The 27,018-nt window shown below is 40.7% G+C and overlaps 1 protein-coding gene across 7 annotated transcripts in view; it reads right to left on the bottom strand.

The window, feature by feature from the left end:
* Positions 1-27,018, bottom strand: part of PTK2 (protein tyrosine kinase 2) — a 140,322-nt gene that overhangs the window by 96,810 nt on the left and 16,494 nt on the right. For all 7 annotated transcript variants that reach the window (XM_026047128.1, XM_026047127.1, XM_026047124.1 and 4 more), the window contains exon 3: positions 14,070-14,096. The gene's annotated coding sequence lies outside the window, so the exon portion shown is untranslated. The remainder of the gene's footprint in view (positions 1-14,069; positions 14,097-27,018) is intronic.

The following is a 27,018-nucleotide window of genomic DNA, read 5'->3' on the forward strand; positions in this document are numbered from 1 at the left end:
GGGGGGGAGGGGGAGGAGTGGCCAGCAATGTGGTTGCAAGAAATAATATGATTTATCATAGCTCATAACCTGCAATTAGCACCTGTTAGCTCCAGAGAGATTAACAATGACCCACAAAAAGCTATTTGGTAAAAATCAAGTTAATTACAAACCATTTCTAGTCTGCACTTAGAAGCAGAAAAAAAAACATCCAAAATACTAGCACTATATGAGACCAAGACAGAATTTCAGCACTAATTGGAAGGAAAAGCACTGTCTTCTCAGCACCCAAGACACTCGCTTCAGCGTTCACTGAAGCCCTATCCAAGCTGAAATCCCTTCAATTCACGAGATCGGAGATTTAAATTTAATTCTTATTAAGTAATTTCAGGCTTATATCCCATCGTTACTGCATTAAGATAATATAGACTTGCTGGCTGAGAAGCCACGTGCCAGCCAACAAGATGCAAACTCCCAGCCTGCCAAACCAAATACTCTCCAACCTCGAGGGTGCAGATGGAGACTCAATTACCAAACTCAGCGGCCTTACTCGGGACTGACACTAGCACCCCAGATGACACAAATCCCGTACAAAGAAAGCAAATGCTCTCCAGCTTCTGCTTTGATACAAGCTGAGCGCGAGCAGAATTAGCTGCAATCAGGTCAGCACGCAGGACCGCTAAGTGGATAAAAGATTTCCGAGTTAGAAACCTAAAAGAAAAAATTTCAAATCTAGCACGTGAACATCTGACTAAATCGGTATTCAAAGCACTTTCATACGCTTGCCATTAGAGGACAGGTAATGCACTGTTTACTCTAGCAGCAATCAGAGTATGGACCATTTAGAAAAATATCTCACAGAAAACAAAGCAAACCCATCAAGTTCACATTTTAAAACATATTCTCAAATACCCAACAAAAGTTCATCCTTTCTGTTCAGTTTAGCTGGTTACGGCAGGTAATGAACCAAAGGTTTAAGAGATTAGCCAAAAGACCAGAATAAAGCTCCCCAAACCAACTGTTTATCGCGTTAATAAATTACCTTTCTTTGGCTGCAAATATCTCAGGGCCCTTATCAAGGTAGGCCAGATCCGCTTCATTTCCCTAAGGTTGCACCGGCAAACAGCAGACGGAGAATCCATCAGCCACTCAGACACAAACACAGCCCAAGCTATTCCTACTATGCCCTATTTTCTTTTCTTTGGTGGAAGAGAGATGCAGGTTTTTTTCCTGAAATGATCCCAACTGACTGGGTTGGAGATGCTGCATCTCTGTCCTCTTTATGAAACTGCAAGTGCCCCCCCTTCTCCCTCCAGCAGAGACCACAAGGGACCACGGGGCCCTTCTCCAGCTCCCTCTGCAGATCCTGTTACTGGGAGGCAGGGATCACTCCTCATTCCCAGCGGGACTGGAGGAAAAGGGCAATAGATACCTCCTCCAGGATACCTCCCCCAAGACCCGCCCCAGGCATCGCCTGAAGGGATGGGCTGCCTGTTGCAGGGGGCTTCTGGAAGCCATGCCCAAGGAAGCACAGGGATATCCCCGGTATAAAAAAGTCTCAACAATAGATGGTAACTTTTTTTTTTTTTTTTTTTAATTTTTAAAGGTTTTTCTGTCCTACTTGCACACCTTGAAAGTTCCTCTCCCGACAGCACCATCATCCCAGCACTGAACATGCCAGGAACGGGGTGACACTCCACCCCCTCCCTTCGCTACCCTGCGACAGGGGGCAGGAGGGACCTCCAGGCGACCACCTGCCCCACAAACAGCCTTTAGGAGACGCAGGAACTGGCACAAAGTTCTGCTCTACACCTGACAGTCACTTTCCATCTAAAGGGACATTTGATCCCATGGCTCCTAGCAGGATTTTGAGCCTAATCCTGGCTCCGGCTCCTCCTCCAGCAGCCATCCCACCCACAAACCCCTTCCGGATTATAATGGGGGGAACCAACAACACCTGGCAATTCGGGTTAAGCAGCAATACAGGAACAGGTCTCACATTCCCAGATAATTTTTGTTAACCCTCAGTTTAACCTCCATTCCCAATCATTCTGGCAAGCAAGCAGAAATAAATAAGCAAATAAATAACAAAAAGGCAGCGTTAGGAGCACCAGGTGAAAGCAGATGGAGCCGGCTTGCTTCACGCTACAACTGCGTGAGTGGAATTAGAAATAGCGACTTCTGCTTCTCCTCTCCTTAGGTAGGAAAGATAAATAAAATAAGATAAAATCAACCCCTCCCAGACGTGGAAAGCGGAGGCGGGGAGGGGGACAGCCTGTACCTTTAGCCCAGCAGGCAGGGAAGGGGCTACAGCCGCTTCTCTCCATGCGCGCAGCACCTGCTCGGCCCGGGGCCCGGCGGGCGGCCGCCTCCAGCAGCACCATGCGGCGCTCCGGACCCTGCACCAGCGGCAAGGAGAGGGAAGGAGGGAGGCGGCGGGGAGCGCAGCTACCGCCCGGCCCTGCCCCGGCCGCCGCGGCGCGGGCGCTGCCGCAGCGCTTCCCAGCGCCGCTCGGCCTTTTCCGGGAGCAGGAGGAGGAGGAGAGCGCGGCGGGGAGGTGATTAGCGGCCGCATGAACGCGCAGCTGCCCCGCGGGAGGCGGCGCCACCGCGACCTCCCCTCGTGGGGTTTTTTCCCTCCCCCACTTGGAACCTGAGGGAAATACAAGCGCTGGGAGAAGGGCAACTAGTGTTTATTTAAAAGAGGGAGGGATAAATATTCCCCAAGCCGCCCGGGAGCCACGGGCCGTTCTGCTCCACTGCCCGGGCACAAAGCTCCGCGGGGCCTGCGCCCAAGCACGCAGAGGCACAAAGCTGCCCGGATCCAGGTGAATCCCAGTTACCTGGGGCACGAGGGTGACGCAGGCCGAGGAAAGGTGCCCTGAGCACCACAGTCCTGAGGGCAGGAAGGCCACGTTAGGGACTAGCCCAGGCACTCATCGCCATGAGGCCCTCGCATGTGGCCACATCTCAAAACTGGAAGCTGCAGCTATTGCCCCATTTCTTCAAGCCGACATCTCTCCACACCACAAAAGAGCAGCATTTTAGAAAACATATTAGAAACTTCATAGCACCTAAAGGTCAGTTTTACACAAAAAAATATCTCCTGAATCTACGGCTATGTTCAAGGATAATATAAACAAACACACTGTGTGGACATTTTATTTCTGCTTTTCATAGATGGGAATGAGGCGAGTTATCCATGTGAGTGGCAAGAGCCTCATCTGCTTTCTACCTGCTCCTGCCTGATGGGGAGGGTTATAGCCGTCCTCTCCAAAGAGGGCCTTTCTAGTAGAAAACATGGCTATTATCAAAAAAGATGAGCAAAAAAGTCTCAAAATATCGCAATATGTTTTTTTAAAAAACTTAGGTTTAGAAATTATCAAATATTTCACATTCTGAAGAGATTTTCGAAAGAAGTCCAGCCTTTCCTTGACACTAAGATAAAAAGATAAAAAAATACAACACATTCACATAGGAATCGCTTCAGTTCTACTTGTTGCTGAAAAAAATAGATAATGGACACATGTTCATTCTCAAATTATCAAATTTTCAAATTATTAATACTTCAGCCCCCAAAAAAGCCCATGGTACTGAATGCTTTCTGGCACAAGTTAAAACTCCCCAAATTTCAGTTTAAAGAAAGAGGGAGGAGATACAGAAGAGCTCCATCCAAGTATCTGCAAGTACTTTATAAATATAGTTCTTCAAGAGGGTATCTGAGGACCATTTATGTAAAATGATGTCCCAGGTGATGCCAAGCAGATAATGTTTGCTGAGGTAACCAACAGTTGTCAGGATCAGTTGCCAGGAATGCTAAAGAACATTTTGGTTATGGAAGATCAGATGTCAGCATATGTGTAATGTAGTTGTTAAGCAGTTATCAAAGAAAATACTGAAAAGCATCTATTCCAAGAGAAATCCACACAGCAGAATATATTAAGAGCATGGAGAAGCACTGTACATTTTCATAGACTGCATTCTGCAAACAAAGTCAACTTTCATACTATATCATTAATAATTTAAAAAGCTTACGGCCCTCTGCTAAGAACCTAGAATCTCCTTGGAGGCAAAATTCAAGTCAAGCTTTTCTACAGTGACTATGACTTTGGTTGCTCATTTTAGCCTGGTTTTACAGGCTGCTGAACATCAGCTCTTTGAAGAAACTGAAAAAAAAAAGTTGAATTAAGGCATTTGAATGCTGTATTAAGACACTGGAGTTTTAATTCTGCCTTAGGAGCTGGTCCTGCTCCCCAGGGAAGCCAAGAGAGAAAAAAGCAGCCTTATAAAATCAAGGGTTAAGAAATCTACATACAGATATAAAAGAGCAAACAGAAAAGTTTAATCATATTCATTCTGCTAAGAAAAAAAAAAATCTCTTAAACCAAGTCTGCCCTCACAAAGAGCATGGGGGTTTTGACAAAGCCACAAATGCCTTTACTTAGGCTATTGCAGAATAGACAGAAAAAAATAAAAATGTCCTTTGACAGTTTTAACTTTTTTTTTAAAAGTCATTGGACAGTCTTCTTCATCCTAACTCATTTGCTTGTCCATTTTTATATCCAAAATGCAGCAATAATGCTCTCTGGTCTCTAAATATATCATCCTTTTCTGGAGCACTCCCTTGCTCTGCTCAATGTTCCTCCCCTATTTTCTTCTCTAGCACCGAGTCTTCTCAACACCCTTTGAAAGAGAGGCAAAGGAGAACAAGGATGACAATCTTCATGAAGCACGTAAAACCGCTCTGAGAAGGACAGAGAGGCTCCATCATCTCCCTGGTGCTACCAAAATTGCTCTCTTATCTATCAACAGTCTGACAGATAAAACTGGAAGACAAATGATATTTTAGTTTTTGAGCAATATTCAATATCTATGCATCTGACATAGGTATTTCAGCACAACTGAGAAACAACTTCTCCATGACCTTATTCGACTCTTGATGACATGGAAGAAGTGAAATTCCATGCTCTAGAAGTAGACCATTCTTTTCCTGAAGAAAAAGGTTTACCTTGTACTTGGAAAATGTTCCTAACAGAACAGATACAGATAAAAATGTAAAGCAAATTATCACTGACATCTCTTGCCCGCAAAGCTAAGTTCTCTTGTGATACTGCCATAAATCAAGGGAAAAACAGGTTTGTGAAGTTAAGTCTTAATTTCCAACTTCTGGTGCAACCTCCTTAGAGGCTTCTTGTTCAATAATGTTCTGCTTTAAGAATACTTGAGATTTGAAAGAGTTTGATGCAGTAAAGCTCAATCTTTCCAGCTCCAGTTTGGTGCCGCTGTTAAGAGCAGAGAAAATATAGAGTTAAATTTACACTACAAGAACACACAGAAAAAGATACCTCTTGTAGTGCTTTAGCTGACCATAGGAAGCTGCCAGTTTCCCAACATAAGTTAATTCTAGAGCACAAGCTATTTTGGATCTCTCTAGGAGATTCTTCGGGCATGAATTCTATCCACTACTGAAGTTGCTGTTGCAGTCCCCATTTGGTGAGCTTTAACATGCATCTGAGGGTCATAAATCATGAAAAATGTAGAGTTTTAGAATAACATTTAACCTCTGGGCTACAGTCGCCTAATCCCTGGAGTTATTTTTAAGGTTTCAATGGTTGCTTCATGTACACTTACCAAAATACTCTCAAAAGGCAGTACCTACTTGGCCAGGGGACTAGCTTTGGGAGAGCTGAAGCTGACAGAATTCACTGCTTTTACACTAAATCTCAACCTATCATCAGTGGAGAAACAGAGTAGGAGGAGCGTGTTAACAGCACTCCCAATTGTTCCCCCTTCCAAAGGACGCTCTGATGTTGAGCATGAGAGCATACAGCTTAGGTGAAGACACAACAGATGTTAGAAGGACCACTATAAGGTTTATTATTCTGTAAATAAAGATTTGCCTTTTTTTTAAACTCATGGGGGTTGCATTAATTTGCAGGCATAAACAGCATAACAGATTTTCCTGTGGGTGGACTTACTCCTCATCCTCTCCCACTTCCTCCACACACTTTTTTGAGGGATTATCATAGAGGAACACAAAACCAATACCGTGATATCTGAGCATGATTTCTAATTACTCCTTCCTTAGGGATGAAGAGAACACCCTCTGTTACTGTTTTAAGGAAATGCATTCTGCAAAAAGAAATGCTTTTCATCCTGTGGGAGGCACCCATGGCCTTCTAGATGCTCCTTAAAATCCTTCTTCATTAATTCAAAGGTAAACAAGGAATAATTAGTCACATCTTTTGAATGGAGAGATAGAAAACTGAAGCTCGTGGTTGTGGCTCCATGGGTCTCTGTTCAAATGGTATATTCCGGACATTTCCTTGCCTCCTCCTATCAGCTTCTCCGTGTTAAATACAGGGTTAGAACAAGAAACTAAGAGCTTGCGCTAAGATATTTACAACTATGAGATCTATTTCTGTATCCCCTCAAGAGGAAGCATTTTTAAAGACTCCCACATATAGAAAAATTCAAATGTAGTATTAGTGACTCTTCATCTTTCTCAATCAATAAATACGACTACAAATCAAATAATGCATCCAAATGCTCAAAATAACAAAATATAAACAAAATAATATTATAAGAAATACTAGTGGAGCACTGGGCATAAGTTCCATATGGTTAAGCAAATTTATAGGCCAAGATATAAACAGTGATCTGACTTTGAAGTTTCATAGTCCCGTAGAATCATCAAGAAGCGCTGACATCCTCGAAGACTCTTGTAAGAGAAGAGGAAATTAAAAATTCATTTTTTACATAGTGCCTTTTCAATTACAGTTTTATAACACAAGCTATATTAACCAAAACAAATTCTATGCCTAATCAAAAAAAAAAAGGTCAGTCAAGGAAATACTGTCTAAGAGACAAGAAGCCTCCTGCCCCTCTGTACAAAAACTACCAAGGGCTGTAGTTTTTGTTTGAGAGAGTTTAATGGGCAATTTGGACAAGTTGGGTTTGACGTTGGGATTTGACAGTCCCCCATTCGGGGGGGGGGGGTGTCCCCCCAAAAAACTCCCTAAGACAGGGTGGGTTGAACATCTAAATCACAGAAAACTCAACTCTCATTTGCTTTAAAATAAAAAAAACGCTGTTCCAATTTTATGCCAAAAAGTACCAGCCACTTTACAAAGCAAATACATGTGTGAAGGATATAAGAACAACAATAAAGCTGCAAACACCCTTCCACAGGGTGTTGCTCTGTCAACGTGGGCCATCAAAGCGTGTCTTCACGCAAAACAACTTTCTTTTCCAATGCAAAATGACCCCTAAGTAGCTTCATTTGTTGCTGCAATTAGACAAAGTCATCTCTTCATCACTGCATTGAACAAGTTTTGCTTATCTATGAAAATGCCTGCAACTCTGGTACTTTGTGATATCAGGTTAAGTAGACCTGGGTTGCTCCATCTTACAAGGTTTTTGGGTACCTCACCAGAACTCGTTAACTCAGATAATGAACAAGAAAATGGGAGAGCAAGTCAAGGGTATCAAGTATTCCTGCTCTGCGTCCTTTTATAATGTCTTGATTTATGAGCAGGCCAGAGCAAAGTCTTCTCCATGACTCCCAACTCAACGGAGGTCTCCAAACACACTCCGCTTCATCCCTTGACTTGACAGCAACTTGAAGCCAATGAAGGTGTTCTCATAAAGTCAAAATTATTGCTATAATTAAGAGCTGTAGAGAAAAGCAAAACTCTCAAGACCAGCCCATACAGTTGGAAAAGAGCCAGCTGTTTGGGCACAGTCCTTTCTCAGGTCTAGCGGAAGGAATATTAAGCAAACATCCATGGTCTAACCACGGTCGACAGAACACCAAAAAGCCCTTAATAGCTGCCTGAGTGACCTACATTGCCAGCTGGCCCTGGAGCAAGGCTGTCAGCACTTAATGACACCTGATGGAGCCAAAGATTCATCTCTGATCTGGCACTGAGTCGTCAAGCATCACTTGAGCAAGCTTGGGGTACTGGCCTTCATTCTCCTCTTCGATGCATTTCAAACCAGGCAGCTTTAAAGTTAAGTTCAGAAAACAAGAAATTGAGGAGACAAAAAACAGTGAGCGGAGAAGCGGACAGAGGACGGCCATAAGCCTTGTGCTGGTAACAACACAAGGAAAACAAAGTCATTGGCTTAAACCAATGCTAGAGAAGTTTAGGTGATGAATCCTGAAATGAAACTACAGCAGGAATTGTAGAAAGAGCTAAGAAACTGCCATTGCAATAGGCTGGACTTCAAAAACAATCCAAGTCTAGTCCAGTCCATCTTGGGGTAGGACAGGCTTCCTTTTCCCCCTTAAGTTTTGAAGGGGACAGTTCATTAAATAAAGCCAGGTTATTGCTCTCTTTCCAATTTCCATACCAAATCCTCAATAATTCAGCAGTCAACACTTCTAAATCCTCAGCTTTCATGAACCCCTATGACATCTCACTAATGCAAACACGCTTGTCATATCATGACATCTATGCAGCCTTCACAGATTTAATTCAAGAGCATAGGTGAATCGAATCACAAGATAAAGGCTATTAACCCAGACCCAGTAGTTCTCTACATTCAGCCTTCCATAGGAGTTATCCCATGTTGCTGTACACTGGAACACTCAACCAATATTAGGGTAATTAGTGTGACCAAACTGAATTGGGACCAACTAGAAACTCCAAAACAAGATTTTCAAAAGCTATCAAAGGGATAAATAGCAAAAATATAACATGAAAACAGATCTTTGTGCTGGAGTTGAACTAATTCTCAGCAAGTTGAAAGGCTTCCGAAGAAAAACCACTTCTTTCAAATACTTGAAATAGGACAACAGAATGAGACCAAGGCAAGATCACCACCTCTTTGCATCCATCTCAATCTTAATTCTAGCCTGCACACATCAGTTTGATGCCCAGTAAAGAATCTGAGAGACTATGAACATTACATCAAGGTACCGGTTTCCCTCTCCATCCTTGATGAGGATGAGATTGCAGGAAACACCACCGTTATCTTTAAAATATTTAGATATTCTTAAGAAGTCAACGAACACCTTTAAAATAAAGGCAGCAAGGGAGGAAGAAGTCAGAAGTGCAGTATCTACCATTTTTCTTATTATTCTCTTCCTTCAGGCTTCTGTGAAGCACAAAAACTTGTGCAGAGTCATTAGCTAACTACAGAAGAAAAGCACTGAAATTACACACTAAGGATTGTTAAGAAAATAAAGCTGAAGAAGTTCTTATACAGTCTTTTATTTATGGTCATTTTAGTCGTAACTTAAAACAAGCTAATTAATAAAAATTCTGCCATGTAACATTTTTCCACCGAGTCCACTGCAGCCTGCAATACTCAACTCCAAACATGTATGTGTGTGTTTTGGGAGAGGATTCCAAGCCGTTCCCCATTCAGGCCCTGCAGAACAAAAAAAGGGCAGGCTAACAGCTCTCTTTTATATAAACAACCTCACAAGACCCAACTTGATTTCCAGAAATCTCCTTTCAGCCCTGCCTTCCCTTATTCTCCCCACCTTCCTTCACTGCATTGGTGCTGCTACCAAACTCTGGTACTTGGTACCACAGCAAGTGTCCTTAATGTGCTCATGCAAGAAAGCTCCCTGTTCTCATCAAAACATATTGCTGAGGGGTTAGAGAGCTTAGTAAAAATTGCACTTGCTGTGGAGGAGTCCTATAAAGCAGAGTGAACGTGTATCTTGCCACAGCGAAATACTGCTCGGTAAAGGACCAAGCATTCCTTACTCATCTCTTCAGCTTTTTAAGCAGTTTATGTTTTCTGGAAGGTGTGCTAAACATCCAAGTACTTTCCTGAACTGCCATTGAGGGTTTCTTTAGTGAACAAGTGGCAGAATCTCTTATTTCCAGTACTCTAAAATGCCTTAGGCATCTCTCAGCCCTCCATTTCAGGGGGCTGGCTCTGCTCTTCGATTTTATTTATTTTAAGAGAGGAAAGGTAAATCTTCCATACTGCAGCCCTCTTAGATATATCCCTTAAGTTCCACTTATCAAATACATTTAAAAATCTCCTCTAAAAGTTGCAGCCAGTTCCCCCTCCTGGGTCAGGGCAGCTTTTTGACTTAAAAATGACTTTCTGATCTACGCCCTATTGCACCGCTGGAAGTTGGTTCCTGGTTTGCAAGCAGGAAGCACAAACCCAACACGAGGCAAGTTCAGCAAGTGTGGCTGTTTTCAGCACGTCTCCATCCAACCAATTGTGTTACCCTGAGCTGGAATGGGGATATTCAACGAGGTTCAACCATGGTCCCCTTTAGAAATGCGGGCCTCGACTTCACTGCTCTGCTGGAAATCAGTCACTTCCGAGAAGTGTCACAGCTCTGGTTATGCAATGGCTACTCGAGGTCAGGATTTGCAGTTTCTCCTGCAGAAATTTAAGAGGTGTCACATTTCCGTAACCGTGGTAGAGTCTGGACAAAAACCTACTTGAGATAAACCTCGAGCTGTCTGATTAACCCCCAGTGTCCCTCAAGGCTCTCTCTACACCACTGCTGCCTGTCAGCTTGCTGGCAAGAATACACATATCCATGTGCACACAGACATGTGCGAGGAGCTTATTTCCCATTGATCCCTGAAAACTAAGAGGTAATAATTCCCCTTGCTGGAACTCACGACCACGAAGGGTCAAGAGCCCTTAATAGCAACAAAAGTCCCAATTTTCTTGCCCATCATCCTCAGTAGGAAGACATATAGAATCACAGGATCTCTAATTATCGAATATGCCAAATTTGATTTCTTTGAGCATCAGAACAGACTAAGTCAATCCCAATGGGTGCCACATTAATCCCGACTTATTTCCAGCAAACCTATATTTTAATTTATACAGCACACTCAGTACTCCCATTTTAAAACCTCTTTTCTTTCCAACTTTCTATACACATTCCCAAAAAAACAGCAGTCTGCAACCAGGACAAGTTTAACTGTATACCATCTTACAGGGTGGTTTTAGTTTATCATGGCAAGATAGTGGCCTTCCAATGAAAGGGAGGGCTCTTATATGTATATGTAATACATATAACTAATATGCATGTGTAACATATATGAGTGGTTAGAACACTTTATAAGGTATTTTATATTTCTCCCTGTTCCTTTATGATAGGAGTCAAATCTACCAACACAGCTCTAGGGGTGATAATGGAAAATAAATAGTCCTAATAAGTGTTATAATTGGAGGCTTTAAAATTATCTAAAGTGGGGCAGCGATACAGTCAGGGAAGACAACAACTATACTGGAACATTTTCTTACAGCAGCAGGCAGGTATTAGGCAGCCAACTAGCAATACTTACAGTGCAAGGCTTAAGTCCCTCAAAGAGTTTTCAGCCCTGTACAGCTGCGAGAGAAGAAAACTGCTTTTTAAACCACATTTTAACACTTCTGACGGTAGTAGCACAGAACAAAGTTTAGGAATCCCTTGTATAAGCATCTATGTGCACAGCATTTTATTTAGGTATGGTTACACAGACCAGATCTAAAGGCATATACACACCAGGCTCCTGTTCAGCAGCACTCAAAGCACGTTCACAGGCTTTAAAGCACCAGCATATGCAAATAGAGATGTCAAGGTCAAAAAAAAAGTAGTAAAAACACAATAGCATACACAGATTTCCTGTCATTTCCTTCACTTTCCAGACCTCTGTCAAACCAAACTTTCAAAAGCAGCAGCTTCTAGCCATCCTGCCTTTTAAAAGAGATTCATATTTTTTTTCTCATTACATTAGACCATCTAAACATAAGAAAATGATTTTTTAAACTGTGAAGGTGGTTTAACAGTGAAACTGGTTGCCACAGAGGTTGGGGAGTCTCCATCCTGGGACCTGCTCTAGGTGCCCTGGCTCTGACCATCTCTGCAGGTTCCTTCCAACCTCAGCTATTTTTGTGCTGGGTTTGAGATACAGCAGCTGAGGGATTAACTGCTCTGTGTGTTAGCTGCACTTAGCAGATAAGACTTTAAAGATGAAGTTTGCTTTAAGAACAACTTGTAAAATCTTCTAGGACCTCTCCATGGAAAAGAAACTGTAAAGTTTAAGTAGTAGACCAAGAATATCATTTCCTATAAGAAAGGGTAAGAAATATTAAACTATTTGGATTTTTTCCTAGACAATTTCAGTATGCCTGAAATTATGCCTTCAGTAGTGCACTATGAGATCAAGGACCAAGGCCAAGAAAGAGTCAGCTGTGACTCACTAATTATCACATTTACACATCAGACATTAGCAAAACCGAAGCAGGGTTACTTCTAAGTGCCCACAGACAAGATCCAGCTGAATTTACCAAAGGAAACAAGTCTTCCCCTGCTCCCCAAGTACTATGCAACCGCTCTCATTCAATTTCATCTACAGGCCAAGCAAGTAAGTCTCAACTGGTCCCCAAAACTTCCACTTAATTCCTTAAAGATGCTATAAAGAAGAACTTGGATACATCCTCCTTGCTGCTGTGAAGCCTTAAAACACTGAAAAAATACTGTGCTATGATGCAAATTCCAAGTAATAAGGGACGGGTGACAGAAGGGAGAGCGCGGCTAGTGACATCTATTGTTCATCCATAAAAATGGCACCAAGAAGAAGAAAATAATATTCTGCAAAACTGAAAATAAACAAGTATTATTTACTACCAAACTGAACTCTGAAGCTAAATTAGCACCAATTAATACCTACTCTTCAAGCTGAAACGTTGCCTTTATACAAATGCATCTTTGATCCTGTCCATTTCCACAATCCACCGAGTTTCTTGGAATTATACTTCCATTCGCCTGTCCCTTGCAGACAGTGCACTTTAAAGTGCACAGCACTTTAAAAGCACTTGGTTAGAAAACAAGTTTACTTAGTGTGCTCATCAGTGACAAGTGCCTGCTGGAGTCAAGCTGTGGTGTAGAGCATTTCTACCCCTATACAAAGCCTGCTGCCTTACTACAAGTCACTCTGCCAAGACTTAGGGTGAATATTTGCCTTCTTTGTACCTTAGTGACATAGCTGAATATCCCAATATTTCTTAAAATCCTTAAGATGCTCCCACACACAGACTCACACAGTGAGAAGGTGGCATCTGGGCTGCTACTCCTGCTGCCACTTGCACAGTTATTTAAAAGCTGCCTCAGAACAAGGCACCCACCTCTTGCCCTGGGCCTGGCTCAACAACACACAAACCTTTGTTTTTCCAAAGGCACTTGCCTTTTGACAACAGCTCTCAGGAATCTAAAAATCTTCTCTTACAAGAAAAATAACTTCACTGTTGCAAGAAAACATAGATTTCTCCCCAAACAGCCACTTAAAAGTTCTTGTGGAAACACTGCACAACATACTCGTTCCCGAGCTTTTAACCAAAACTGGCATTTGGTTCAAAATGGAAAAATCCAACTACAGTTAGGTTATCCTCAGCATACTTGAAGTGACTAAAACCCATTGTAATTCCAGTATTTACTTATAAAACAGCATTTTGTAGACAGCTACGGAGTGTTTTGTATTAATAGGCAATAAACAGATGCACGAGCAAAATCACCAACACATCAAGGACTGATGCCAGCAGCTCTTATGAACATTCAGCTTGAAGCTTGCTCACCTTCAGGTTGGTGCTTACCACATGTCTGATTCTGGAGCAGTGTTGTTAAGTTAAAGACAAGTGTACAGTTATTAACAGAGCCTTTTTCCCCTGCTTCCTATATCTGGAGAACAGACAAAATGCTGCTGGGAGTCAAAGTCCATGTCATTACATGGAGCTTCTGGGCCCACAGCACCAGCTCAGTTCCACACATTAATGATGACTATTACTGGAGATAGCATTTCAAACATACTATTTCAAAGGGTTATAAACTATAACCAAAGCTATTTATGTATTTGTAGACACTACCAATAAGGACACACAGATCCTGGGCTAGGTCACCTTCCCTACTACCACGAGCATTTGTAGGCAACAACTGCCCATCTTTCCATCTCCATTACTTCATTCCATTGTCAAAATACACAAGCATAAAGTGCTTGGACCTCACAAAAGACCAATCCAGGCTCCACAATCACCCGATACCAAAACAGTGCTGGTAGTAACCAGTAAAGCACTACCTGCTGTCCCATCAACACACGAAAGAAAAGACTAGAACTTACCTGCTGGCAAAGAAAGTCTTGGAATACCTGAAAGAAAACAAATAAAAATGCAATTAGAAACAGGAGGAAAAATAGTTTTAAAATTGCATTAGCCTAATCCCCTTTCTGCAAGGTCGTACTTGTTTGCTGATGAACCAGTTTGCTAGCTGCCAGGCACGCCACGTGCCAATCCAGAGCAGCTTCCTCTTCATTATCAAAGTTCTGCCAGTCTTAACTAGAGGATAAAGATTATACTGCCAGGCAATATATATGTAATTATCAATGCAGAATGCAGGTCACTACACTGCTAGCACATACAGATTTTGTCAACAGCATCCACATAATTTTAGAGCTGAAGCTGTCAGGTTAGTCTTCACCTCCTCATAAGAACATGACCCTCATTAAAGTTCTAAGTAGAGATAGAGCAGATTTCAAATGGGTAAGTTCAAAAGAGAGAAGTAAAAATGAAAGAAAGGAGACCTATCCTTGCAAAACTGGCATACTTAAACACCAAGTATGTCTTGAGATGCAGCATGGTAGGAGCCTCCATGAGGAACCAAAACCATCAGTTTCAAAGTCAAAGTAGATCATACTAAAAATTAAATCCTACAGAATAGCAGACAGCAATGTAGATACATTAAATTTCCCCAAAATAGTAAGGCTTATTATATTCCTTGTCTTTATATCATATAAAACCCGATATAAAAAATATTTTTTTCTTCAAGTTATAGCTTGATACATTCCTTCTGATAAACATAATCTTAGCTAGGGCTTGAGAATTCAGAACAAACACCAAAGCCCATAAAGACCTTGAAATCAAGGTTTACTAAAATTCAGTAACAAGCAGGATACAGAGTAATAAAGTGATGGAAAGTTAGAATATAAAAAAAAAGAAAATAAGAAAGCTAAAATACAAGAGGTCCAAGAGGAGTAACATATTTAGTTAGATTTAGAAAACCAGACCGACACTCAAAAGCAAAGCTGAGCGGCAAAAACTGATCTGTGGGATATTAATTCATGTGAACTCTGAACTTTATCCCTACGCTGGAGAACTGAAACAGCTTCAGAGAGTGTCAGGGCAGATGGTCACTACTTTGTCACTTACTGGGAGGGGGAAGGAGGCTTAATAAATTCAGTGCTGAGACACACTAAATGTCAGGCTTGGCTTCATTATATTCCATTTCTGTGTCTGCAAAGCATGAAGGAACTTGAATACTGAACAGAATCACACACAAAATAAATCAACCTCCACAAAGGCAGCCTCCAACAAATTCAAAATTAAACTTTAGCGTTTGTTCGGATCAAACAACTGCCCTGCAGTGGCAAAACACAAAGTTTAAACACACTTCAAAAATGCAAAAATGAACAGAGCACCGAGTCTCCTCAAGCAACAGAAAATATTGCACGCTTTATTCTCACAAAAGCAAAGTTTGCAAAGGTAATAAGTTACATTTATAAAAGCAGAAGCTCACCATGCTGCCTTCTACAAGCAAACCCGGCTTGAGTACTAAGAAAATCCAGGGGATGGTCGAAACAATAAACAGACAGGAAGATGATGCATAAACTGCCTCAACTGCAGGAAGGAAAAGCCTCAAGTTGTCTCCGGCAATAGTTTCGGCAGCGAGTACAGAGCTGGGTGTATTTATGGAAAAGATTTTTGTGCTGGCAGGAAAAGGCTGTAGTAACAGTTAACTTGCAAAGTTAACTGAATTAAGAACAACGCAAAGTCCTTCTCTCGGCTTGCGTGTTCTCCAGGGCTTTCCCTGCTTGTTACAAGGACATACAATAACAACAACTTGATCCACTTGAATTAAAAATAAAATAAAATAAAATGAAATTGCACAGTAAAAAAAATTGTGGCTGATTTTAGTTTTTCTACTACGATAGAAACTAACCTGTAACTTGAGGAGGAATTGCTCACGTTTTGGCGCTCGTGCCTGGCCCCCGAGTTGTTGCTTTCTCAGTGATTTCTTTCCAAATAGGCACCTGCTTCACCTAAATCCCTTTAGCTTCTCTGGGACCTACACAAGTGGGTACCGACAAGATCAGCATGTTGCTATATTTAACCAACAACTGTAATGATTTATTACTTCCAATTAGTTTCGTAAGTGCATTAAGTGAAGAGATGCTCCACCTCTGGGACAGGGAAACTTAATGCAGTTTCCTGCTCCTCGCATACAACCGAGGATAAGACAGACTCTTTCCTACAATGAATTCACACACTCTAGATTTAAGAGCAAGAAGGACAAAAGAAAGTGAAGCCTGAAGGTCACCTCGGCCTATTCAAAATTGCAGAAATGCTCTCAGCAAGTTGCCTGCATTGTATTTTTCAAGGATTTCCATTAAGCAGAAGGCCTTTTATAAGCTAATGCAACTGCAAAAAACACCAGTCACTACAGAACACTAACTCAGAATACTAAAATAATTTCTAATGCTTTATGTCATGATTCCAAGGTAAAAATCACCATTTCTGGGTGTTTGTGTTCAACATTTGTGTATCCAGATATTACTACAATGAATGAGTGCTCACTAATCTTCATGCATTTTTTCAGTCGCAAAATTACCTCAATTGTAAGGACTGACTCCCCTAGTATTTCTCACACTTGGGTCTATGATGTTTTCCCCCCAAGTCTCTCATCTTTTCTGGCTTGAAGCTTCTTAGTGTTACTCTCTAAATATTATTTTTATTAAAATTAAGAAGAAAGCCAAATAATTTACTATCTAGTGCCAAAACAATATTAGCAGATTCTGGCAACATTTTAAACATTTTGTGCATTGACACATGCATTTAAGCTAACTCATTGCAAATTACAGATTTACATACCTGCCTTTATTATACAAAGCCATCATAGTTTGTATACCTCAAGGTAGAATTAAAAACTGATCACGCTTCCATTTCATTTTCTTTCTACCGATCCTTTCCAGATCATGTTCAACGCTTCACTTTACTACTAAAGGAGGAAGCAAACTGCTACTTCTTAGGAAAAAATATATAACTTTTGGACAATTTTTTTTTTATTAATACGCATTTTGCATATTGCAGCTTTTCCTTAAATGCTTTCTTGGAAGTACAGCCACATTTTAATATTGTGCTTTCCAATTAACACGTAATTATCAAAACCAGGAATGCTTTGGGGGCTTTGTGTTCCTCCCTCAAGGTAAAACAAGACCATGTGCAGCACAGCAAATCCTCCAACCCAGTGAGGGGGATCCCAGCCACAAGGCACAGGGCAGCTTTCCAGGACCAATGCAGCTGCCTTGCCAAGCCTCAGGCAAGCTCGGCGTTGCCAGCAGGTCAAGGGAGGGGATCCTGATCCTACCCTTCTCCTCAACTCTGGTGAGGCTGCACCTGGAGTATTAGGGGCAGTTCTGGGCTCATCAGTACAACAGAGATGTGGAACTTCTAGAGAGGGTCCAGTGGAGAGCAACAAGGATGATTAAAGGAATGGAACATTCCTCGTATGAGGAAAGAGCGAGTTGGACCTGTTTAGCCTGGAGAAGAGAAGACTGAGAGGGGATCTGATTAACATGTACAAATACCTGAGGGGAGAATGTAGGGAGGAGGGGACCAAACACTTCTCAGTGGTGGCCAGTGACAGGACAAGGAGCAAAGGGGATAAAGCTGAAACACAGGCAGTTCCATCTCCATGTGAGGAGGAACTTCTTCACTGTTCCAGAGCCCTGGAACAGGCTGCCCAGGGGAAGCTGTGGAGTCTCCTTCTCTGGAGGTCTTCAGAACCCACCTGGATGCCACCCTATGCCTCATGCTCTGTGTGTCCCTGCTGGAGCCATGGGGTTGGACGAGATGATCTGAAGATCATCTTCGAACCTCAACCATTGTGTGATTCCATGAAAAGCAGGGCCTGCTCTATACCCCTCGAAAGCTGGAGCTGCAGGCAAGTATTTCAAAAAACCACCAACTCAGAGCTGCCTGTTGTTGTTGTTGTTGTTAAATCTCCCCAGCATTTCTCCCAACGGATTTGGTGACAGGCAGACATTCTGCCTCTTTCCCAGATGGACTTTATAGCTCCTGTGCTAAAATCAAGATTATCACAGCGTGCCACTAAAGCTCTTTTGCAATCCAAGGTATGACAGGAACTCAGCACAGAGATATTTCGAGATAAAAATAAATTCCAGGTACTTAACAAGGTAGAAGCCTTATCCTTCAAAAAAAAAAAAAAAAAAAACACCCAAACAAACAAACAAAAAAAGCACCTCCCCCCTCCGCCCAAGGATATAACCAAGACTGGGAATTCGGGAATTAAGAAAGTAGTTCAGGCTTAGGTATTTGAAATAAAGCACAATTGGGCTATGGATCCCAGTGCACAACGTAGAAAAAAGCTGCTTTCTTGTTTTTGAAGAATAAATTGTTCAGAAGGTTTACACGAAGACTAAGGAAAACAGACTCCCACACTCCTTTAAGCACCCAGTGGTTTCAGTAAATCCTATGCTTCTTTCCAAGGACATGGATTTACCATGACAGTTTGAAGGTACAGGACACCTCAAAGTACCTTTCTGATGCAAATCTTTAAAATAATTTTCTTAAAAAAAAAAGTACACAAACTGTATTTAAGCCAGAAGGACATGGATCCTATCACAGGGTCTTCAATAAGACTTTGGATGTCACAAATATTAAGACAACAGAAACAAGGAAAGAGCCAAAGGGCAGTTAGGAGGCAGAACACTATGCAGGACAAGTTCAATATTTATTTCTGATACTTCTGCCTTAGTGATTAATGATTACCCATATGCATGAGCCCATTCAGAGTCTTCAGTATCGCATTATTAAGATTCTATCAGTCTTGAAATGTAATTTAAGAGAGTATTTTCCTCCTTAACGCGCTGTTCTATTTAATCAATTTAATGCACAGTAAAAAACTTAATTTGACAAAATTGAATACATTACTTCTCTCTGCCTCTGGCATAAAATAGATTAAGACCAACCAGAAATACTTATGGAAAGATTTAGGATTCATTACATCCTAGGCAGCAGATAAATGTCAGACTTGCTGTAACCTCTGTGTTCTGCAGACTTAAGACTGTGTATTTTTAACCTCAGAAACATAAAAAATGTGCAGTTTTATTTATTAGACTCCTATTCAGTTATTGACTCCATCATATACAAAGCATCACATGTGCCTAGCAGTTATTCGGGATGATAATGTTTTCTGCTCTCTTGATATTGCAGCCAAAGTACACACGTAATGCTTATAACAAAAATAATTAAAATTCAGAGAGTGCTACAAAAGCAACGTGGAGTTCAGCACTATCTGTGCTCCTCAACTACCCCTCTCCCACTTGCTAGAGAGGCCACTGTGAAATTCACTCAAAAACCAAACAAAAAAATCATTCAAGTTTAAGGCACAAAGAGAAAGAAAATGGTTTAAGGCTCAGATTATCTTCATCAGATTTCTGATAATAATTATAAAGGATGCATTTTCACTGCAAGCTGTTTCAAGAGTCACTCATAGTGGGGATAAAACTAAATTTGCTTTAAAATGCTAAACTGCTCTGGTACAAAATCATCTAGCTCAACACCCGCGTCTTATCGTGACGCACAGAAAGAACACAGAATAAAGAACTGCAGTGTGTAGCTATTTAGCATAGTGCTGGTACAGTTAATATTTTGTTCTTCAAATTAAACATTCTCGACAATATCAAGGCGTTTCAGGCTGCGTATACTGAAGACATGCCACAGGACTGGAGGGGAAATAATTTCTACTTTGTATTTGTGCATGTTTTTGTATATGGTGCTACAGCAGGCAAGTCCTTAATGACTGGAGAGTGAACTGGATGACTGGATCCGTATCCTGGTCCAAAAACGCCCCTTACACACAACACATGGATGCAAAAAAAAAAAAATTCTCCCAGTGATACAGAATTACTGATTAAAACTCACTTGAGTCACCTCAGAAGTAATAAAAAATAAAAAATAAAAAACCCCACCAAGATCACAGGGTTTTTTCTTCCCCCCCAACATAGCTTTTTCTAATTAAGACATCCTCACATCTGCCTGCAGACATTAGGTAGTTTGAATAGGTTTGGCTATTACACAGCTTTGAAAATTAAAGTCTGAAAGCTGAAAACTTCACGCTGCTCCAAAATTCATTAAAAGTTATATTGAAGATCAAGTAGTTTCTCTGCTGAATTTAGGCACCCAAAACTTAGTTTCCAGAGAAAGGAACAAAATAACAATAAGCATTAACTACATGTTTTCAAAGTGCATAAAAAAAAAAAAAAAGAAAAATCCTCATTTGGGTTCATGCAAGAGTCATGAAAACGTAATTTTTTTACGGAGAAAATCCTGTCACTCCAAAAAAGCTTCACAGATGACAAAAAAAGTCTACTCAACTCAAATGAATATTTTGCAAAACTACAACAGAAGAGAGCTGTGAAATTGGACAAATTTTATGGACTGGATTACAGTCCTATTAACAGCAAAATACTCAAGTTGATGATGGAAAGGTCCAGTAAACCAAGCTTTGAATTCCCTGGGAAAGTGAACAGCAGGAGATGGACAGGGTGGATAGAAATAAGAAAAAAGAAAAATAAAATAGACACATGGGACTTCTATCTGCATACACATAAAACATCTGGAACACTTTCATGTTTTCAGTAAGCAAACAAGAAGTTGTTTGCTGTAGGTTATTTCTTCTTTTCCATCTTTATTTTCCCATCGTATTTACACCAAGCATTTTGGAGTCACTTGCTCAGCAGAGCCATCTGGTCTCTGCCAGAATGGTTAAAGAACACGTGAATCACATGGTGAAAGTATACTGATTTGTAATTTAAATTACAAATTTCGTATTTATCTTGCTTTCGGGACAACCACTAAGTATTAAACTGTGGAGTCGAGATGAATTAATCACAATTCAGAGGGCCTTTCAAGTTTAAAACCACCAACGCACAAATCAATATTTAATTTTCAATTTTTTTTTCCCTTGCACAATCCGAAAATCCAAGCCCCTTATTTTTCCTCATATTTTTCTTTCTTTTGCAGGGAAAAGCACACATGCTTGGATGGATTTCCTTGCCCTCAGGCTACTCACATTTCCTTCTGCCTCCCTCCTTCAAATCTCTGCATTCTTCAAAAACTTGAGAACTCTCACTAGGCAGTTCAAAACATGCCCTTACCTCCAAAAACCTTTTATGCAACTCGATTAGTAAGAGAGTATTAAGAATAAAAGAAAAATCCCTGAAATTACCAGAGGAAAAGTTTTAGGACTTCATGAACAGACTGGATATGCCATATTGTGAGTCATCAAAACAGCTGTAGAGAAAATACAGATGGTGCAGGTGAATATCAAGTTTAATGGCATGTAAAAGTCTGCTGAATTCTTCTCTTGATGTGTATCTCAGATGACTCAGCCAAAAAGTTACATTTACACCCACACAAGGCAACTTGTTGCTTCTGCTCAACTTCTTGTCATTCAGTCTGTTCTAATCTCAACTTTCATGACAGTTAAAAAAAAAAAAACACACACACACACACACACAGACCTGAGGCCACGCTTAAAACCTTTCCAATAACCTGGATTTCAGGTGTTCCTGGGTTTTTGCAAGCTCCTCTTCAAAACCAATTTGGAAGAAAGGGAAAGGACAAAGCTCATCCTGAAGTACCAAGATTACTTTAAACTCCATTTGACTGCCAAATAATACAGAAAAATCTCTGCTGACAAAAATATTTTCTAGTTCACATGCAAGTTTAGGACAAATAATATTTTTAACATTAAATAGAGTCAGGCAAGGAAGCTGAATGAAGCTGCGATTACATAATCTCATGCATAAAACCTTCTGACTGATTGCAACCTTGTCTTCACCAACTTCATTCCTCTATTTCTCCCTGTTATCCGAGAACTACAGAAGACACAGAAGTTGCATCAGAAAAGTGTTTGAGGCACCACATTGATTTTCCCTGTGCAAGCATACCTTCAAATGTGATCTCTAGCTGGAAAATCCTCGGAACAGCAACTTCTGACCCACCCAACTCATGCTGTTTGGACACGGCAATTGCACATTGGCAGGGACAGCTCTGCAGGTTTTTCTGCTGCCATCGCTATGGATACAGATACTGCCAGTATATTAAGCAGCACAACTTACTGTTTGGCTTATGCAATTCCTTCTTCTTCCCAAGAGAAGGGCTATATTTATTGCATGCTTAAAATGCTAAAACTTGGTCATCAAAAGCAAGGCCAAATAAATATGAATTTTTATCTTTGGAAGCTTATACTGAATGTAAGAGCTATAACTCTTTTCCTTCTAAAAGCTGTGAGCATTGGTAGGAAATCTCACACCACGTACATACCTGTCCCTATCACCACCATGTCCCCCATAAATATTCCAGGCAGCTTTAGCTTCACTGCTCTTCCACCCTTATTAACCACCCCTCGATGTCCTGTTCCTCACTGTCTATTTGCATCCATGTAAGATCTGGCTGAGAAGGTGAAGAGAGAAGAGAAACTCATTCCCTCTCCCTCTCAAAGTCACTCAGGATAGCTGGCGTCAGTATTTAGCTACCTAAATACTAATATTAGTATTTAGGGCAGAGCTGGAAGCATGAGGGCTCAGACTCAAATATACCCCATACTTAGCAAGTAGCTGTCTTGGAAAGCAGAATATGAAACTAGGGCTGGGTCCAGGGCTCTTATGGATGTGAAAGGGCACAAATCCACCCTGAGTGGCAGAACCACAAGCCCACAAAGCCAAAAGCTTCTCTGCCAGGTGTTATTCCCATACACATGGATTTACATGCAGCTGACAGGGATATGAACACCCACCTGCTACTTGGAAGAGCACACAGGTCAGCTTTGCAACACGGACTCCTTGCTGCAAGAGGGAATCCCACTAGCTCCCAGCCTTGGGAATCTTTCAGGTTGAGGCTTGTTTTAAGCAAAAATTGTTCCACAGCACCAATTCGATCCCAGGAAATCAGGACCTTTCTATTTTCAGACTACTTTTTTTTTTTCAGACGCAAGCTAAGACCCATGTTTTAAGGAAAAATAAATATTTTTTACAAGACTCTGGGTAAAATTTTAAGAGTGCAAGAGTGCCAATAAGAGTGATTAAGAGTCAGCATACATTTAGAGCAGATCAGCACAACTTGAACTGTTCTGCTTAAAATAACTGTGATTCAGTGCTATCCAGCCCCCAAGCTATGCAAGTACCAGCAAAGCAATAATAGGACACCTTCAGGGAAAAAAGCCACCAAATACATTTTTAACTTGAATATTAGAAAGAATCTATCGTTCTTTTTGGGCAGTGCTTTGCAGAAATCATTTAAGAATAAAGCAGAGGGCTAAAAAGGAAACAGCTTGATGATGGTGGCTGTCTCAATTCCTCCAGGCCTTAACACCTCCCAGGACTTTGTCAAGCTTTTGTTATCCAATATTGGAAGTTCAACTGATCCTGAAAGGGGAAGTGATGACACCACCACCTGCTTACAATAAATACAAATATAAGCAGGAACATCAAACTTGGAGGCTTGTTGACAATTTTAAGTGTCCTTTTTTTTTCCCCTTTCTATTTGTCCATCTCTAATTTTACTGAATTAAGAAATGGCTTTTTTTAAATAAGAATCTTGGTTAGCTACTGAAAGACGGCACGTTTCTTGAACGGGGCTATTAGTGGGCTGTGCTGCATGACAACGTCTACGCGCTATCAAAGAGAGGGTTGTATTTCAGTGGCATCTGAACAGTTACAGGTCACAAGCCTCATTATGTGATCAAGGCTCCCTCTGGATAAAGAGCGTTTTATCTTATTCAACGTGTTCATTTGTGGGCAATTATAGATTCCTACCTGTCCAATTAAACCTCTCCACTGAGCAAGCTGCACAAGCAGAGTTTGTCCAGCATCTTATCCAGGAACTCAAGTTACCTGCTTTTGATCTTGCCATAAAAAAGGTATTAATTTACAGGTGCCAGTAAGAAAGAAGTGTAAGACAAGACATCATTTGGTAGCTATATCTGTAGCATGTGGGAACAAAACATAATATGACCAAAAAGAAACCACAACTTCTGCCAACTCCTACTGCTGCAAATGCTTCTCATGAAATTCAAACATAAGAAAAGACTAGTAGTATTTGCACTGCTGTACCTGACGGTTGACACCTTGTACCTCAAGTCCATAAACCTACTGGCCCAAAAATGTTGCTTAGTTGGGAGCTTTTAAACACAGATGCCAAACAGCAAAGGAAATGGAAGAAAACTTCAATTTTTTTTTCCAAGTGCAAATAAAATAAACTCACAATCTTTAAATTTCAAAAGAAACTAAGGATCCAAACAATTACGATCTATTACAAAGAATTATGCAACTCAAGGTCCCAAAGAAACAACATACAAATTAAATTCCCCTTTAGAAGTATATAGGTGATTAGACTGCTTTGAAATTACCTATCCTGACTGTTAATGCATAAGTGGTAATAGGCCTAAGAGAGAGATAAGGAACACAGTAGTCCTATCTTACTACTTGGATGCTTCCAGTGCTATCTTGCATTATTTTCACCTGTTTTACACCTAGGGAAGAACAACCAGTGCTGCATAAACAAGATGAAGCTACTGGCAGGAGAAAAATGCCACATAAAATCCTGAGGTTTTAGTGAATTAGAAGCGAAGATGAGCCTGAAGTGAGACTACTAAAGAGGAGGAAGAGGAGGAGAAAAATATATATATATATACACACACACACATACATACACACACACACACACACACTAGGACTTGCAAACAAGGGTGTCAAAAAAGAGGAAGAGAATCTTTCCCATTTTTTCAGTTCAGCTTGAATATAAAGTCCAGCTCTGACCATGACACAAGTATTTATAAACCTTGAATTTCCTGAAAAGCAAAATTCTTTGCATCTCTGGCAGCGCTGGCTAAAATTCATTTCAGGAAGCGTGTCTGGGAGTGCTGCTCTTCAGCACTCTGGCAGCATCTGCTAGGAAACAACCCAGTTCTCCCCTTCATTCACCAAGTTGTCACTTGCTGAGCCTGCTGTGTACCAACTTGCCCATCATTTTTCCCCATCATATATTTATTTTTTCTTTAATATTTGCAATGCTATCTCTTTGGCATAGGGACACTCATTACAACCCTCTACAAGGACATCTCAAGACCCAATGCCAAACAACAAACAGGAGCACAAAGGGGAAAGGGAAATCCAGACATTTCCAATTGAGTTTTTAGGTGAAAACTGAAGCTTTCAAGTCTTGGGTCTGCTTTGGATTTCGGCCTTTTCACTGCACTCAGAAAATTCTCTTCATATTTTCTTCTTACAAATAGAAAAGTGAACATGCTTTTCAAAGTTACAGGTGTTGATCTGCTAAGCGCCCCAAATTTGGGCATCCTAGATGGGTAAAAGTACATCAAGTAGCAGTGGGAAGCCCATTACTACTTATTATTTTGTATAAGAATGGACTGGATGAATGATTCAGAATATCCTGCTGCTTCCAGATTCTTTTCTAGACCAGAGCAACATATTATGTACTTCCTGCAGATGCTGGTAGGCAGTACAGATTAACCCAATAGCCAAACTACAGAACAAAAGGACAGTTATATACCAGAACCTAATAAATGGAGTATTCTCATGGTAACATCAAGCTACAATAACTTTAGAGCATATAGAACACCGCACCCTCAAGAGCTCCACATCTATTTTTAGAGCAGTAACACACTAATAGAAGAGAATAGCTATAGTGAACCAGAATTAGTTTGCCTTTTAAAGCAATAAAATAGGTTGCGTTCACCTTCCTCACAAGCAGAGATAAGAACCTAAGCATTAAGGTCCTCATGCTGGAAAACATGACTAGGCACGCTTGATTTCAACTACAAGAACCACGTACTGATTTAAGCATCACAAACATGGTTGAACAATCCTAAACAGGTATGTGCTTTAAAGACTAGGGATCAGGAAGGAACATGTTGCTCTAGGAAGAATATATTTTGTGAAAAAAACAGTATTTTTCCAAGCTGAAATATTGTTGCAGTGCACAGGTTGATACGTGGCATGTGGGGGAAAAATATCATGGACCTTTAACCAAGTCATTAATTGAGAAATCTGCAACTGAAGCACAGTTTGGAAAGTATTTTCAGCAGCACTGGATGTGCTACTACAAAGCCATCCAACCTGCATTGCACAGAAATTATGTTTATGTTTACAGGATTTTGCATTTTGTTTCCCTACTTGCATTTACCCAAAGGGGTGGCAGGCAAACTAATGTTATGGAGTACTGCAGTTCTTTAGTACCTCCAGAAGGACTAAAGCTCTATTTTGTTCTACTTTAGTAACACATTCCCCGACAAGCCAAATGCTTTAGAAATTATAATTCTGAGGAACAAGACAGAGCTAAGTTTATTTTTATGTTTATTCCTACCTGGAAGGAAGTTTGCTATAACCTTGGTGGAAAAGTAATGTGTCCTCCTCTGCCCCAGAAATCTAGAATAAACCTGATAGGAAGCCCAGCAAAATTCCCTTTGCAGAAGCCAGGAGGAGCTGTAAGCACATAGGTGGTTACTGACATGAAGCAATATCCATTAATTGCTTTGTCTCCAAGAATAAAGTGGTTTTGCTTTGGTTTTAACTGCACATTGATATGTAACCTGAAACAAGTTGTGTGTCAAGAAGGGAAAAGTTCGTAATGCATCAAGATTACATGCATAAACTCAAAGGCAGAAAAGAAAAAAAACATGGTTCTTAACACATTTCATGAGGGAAATTTATTAGCCCTGGACACCAATAGGAAGCCAATTCAGCATAAGTTTGCTTGCTGAAAACAATCTAGTTTAATGACAATGCTATCACTCTACCCTAGGGCTATGTAAATAAATTTTGCTGTCATATCTGCTCCTCTCCTATCAAATTCTCTTCCAAAAAAGCAGAACAAACAAAAAAAAGAGCTATATACGTACACACATACACACACATTCAATTTAAACCTGTCGAGCCATAAACATTCACCATTTACACTTAATACCTTCTG

The sequence above is a fragment of the Nothoprocta perdicaria genome, unplaced genomic scaffold, assembly GCF_003342845.1.
Source record: "Nothoprocta perdicaria isolate Ctin4 unplaced genomic scaffold, notPer1 scaffold_48, whole genome shotgun sequence".
NCBI classification, from domain to species: domain Eukaryota; kingdom Metazoa; phylum Chordata; class Aves; order Tinamiformes; family Tinamidae; genus Nothoprocta; species Nothoprocta perdicaria.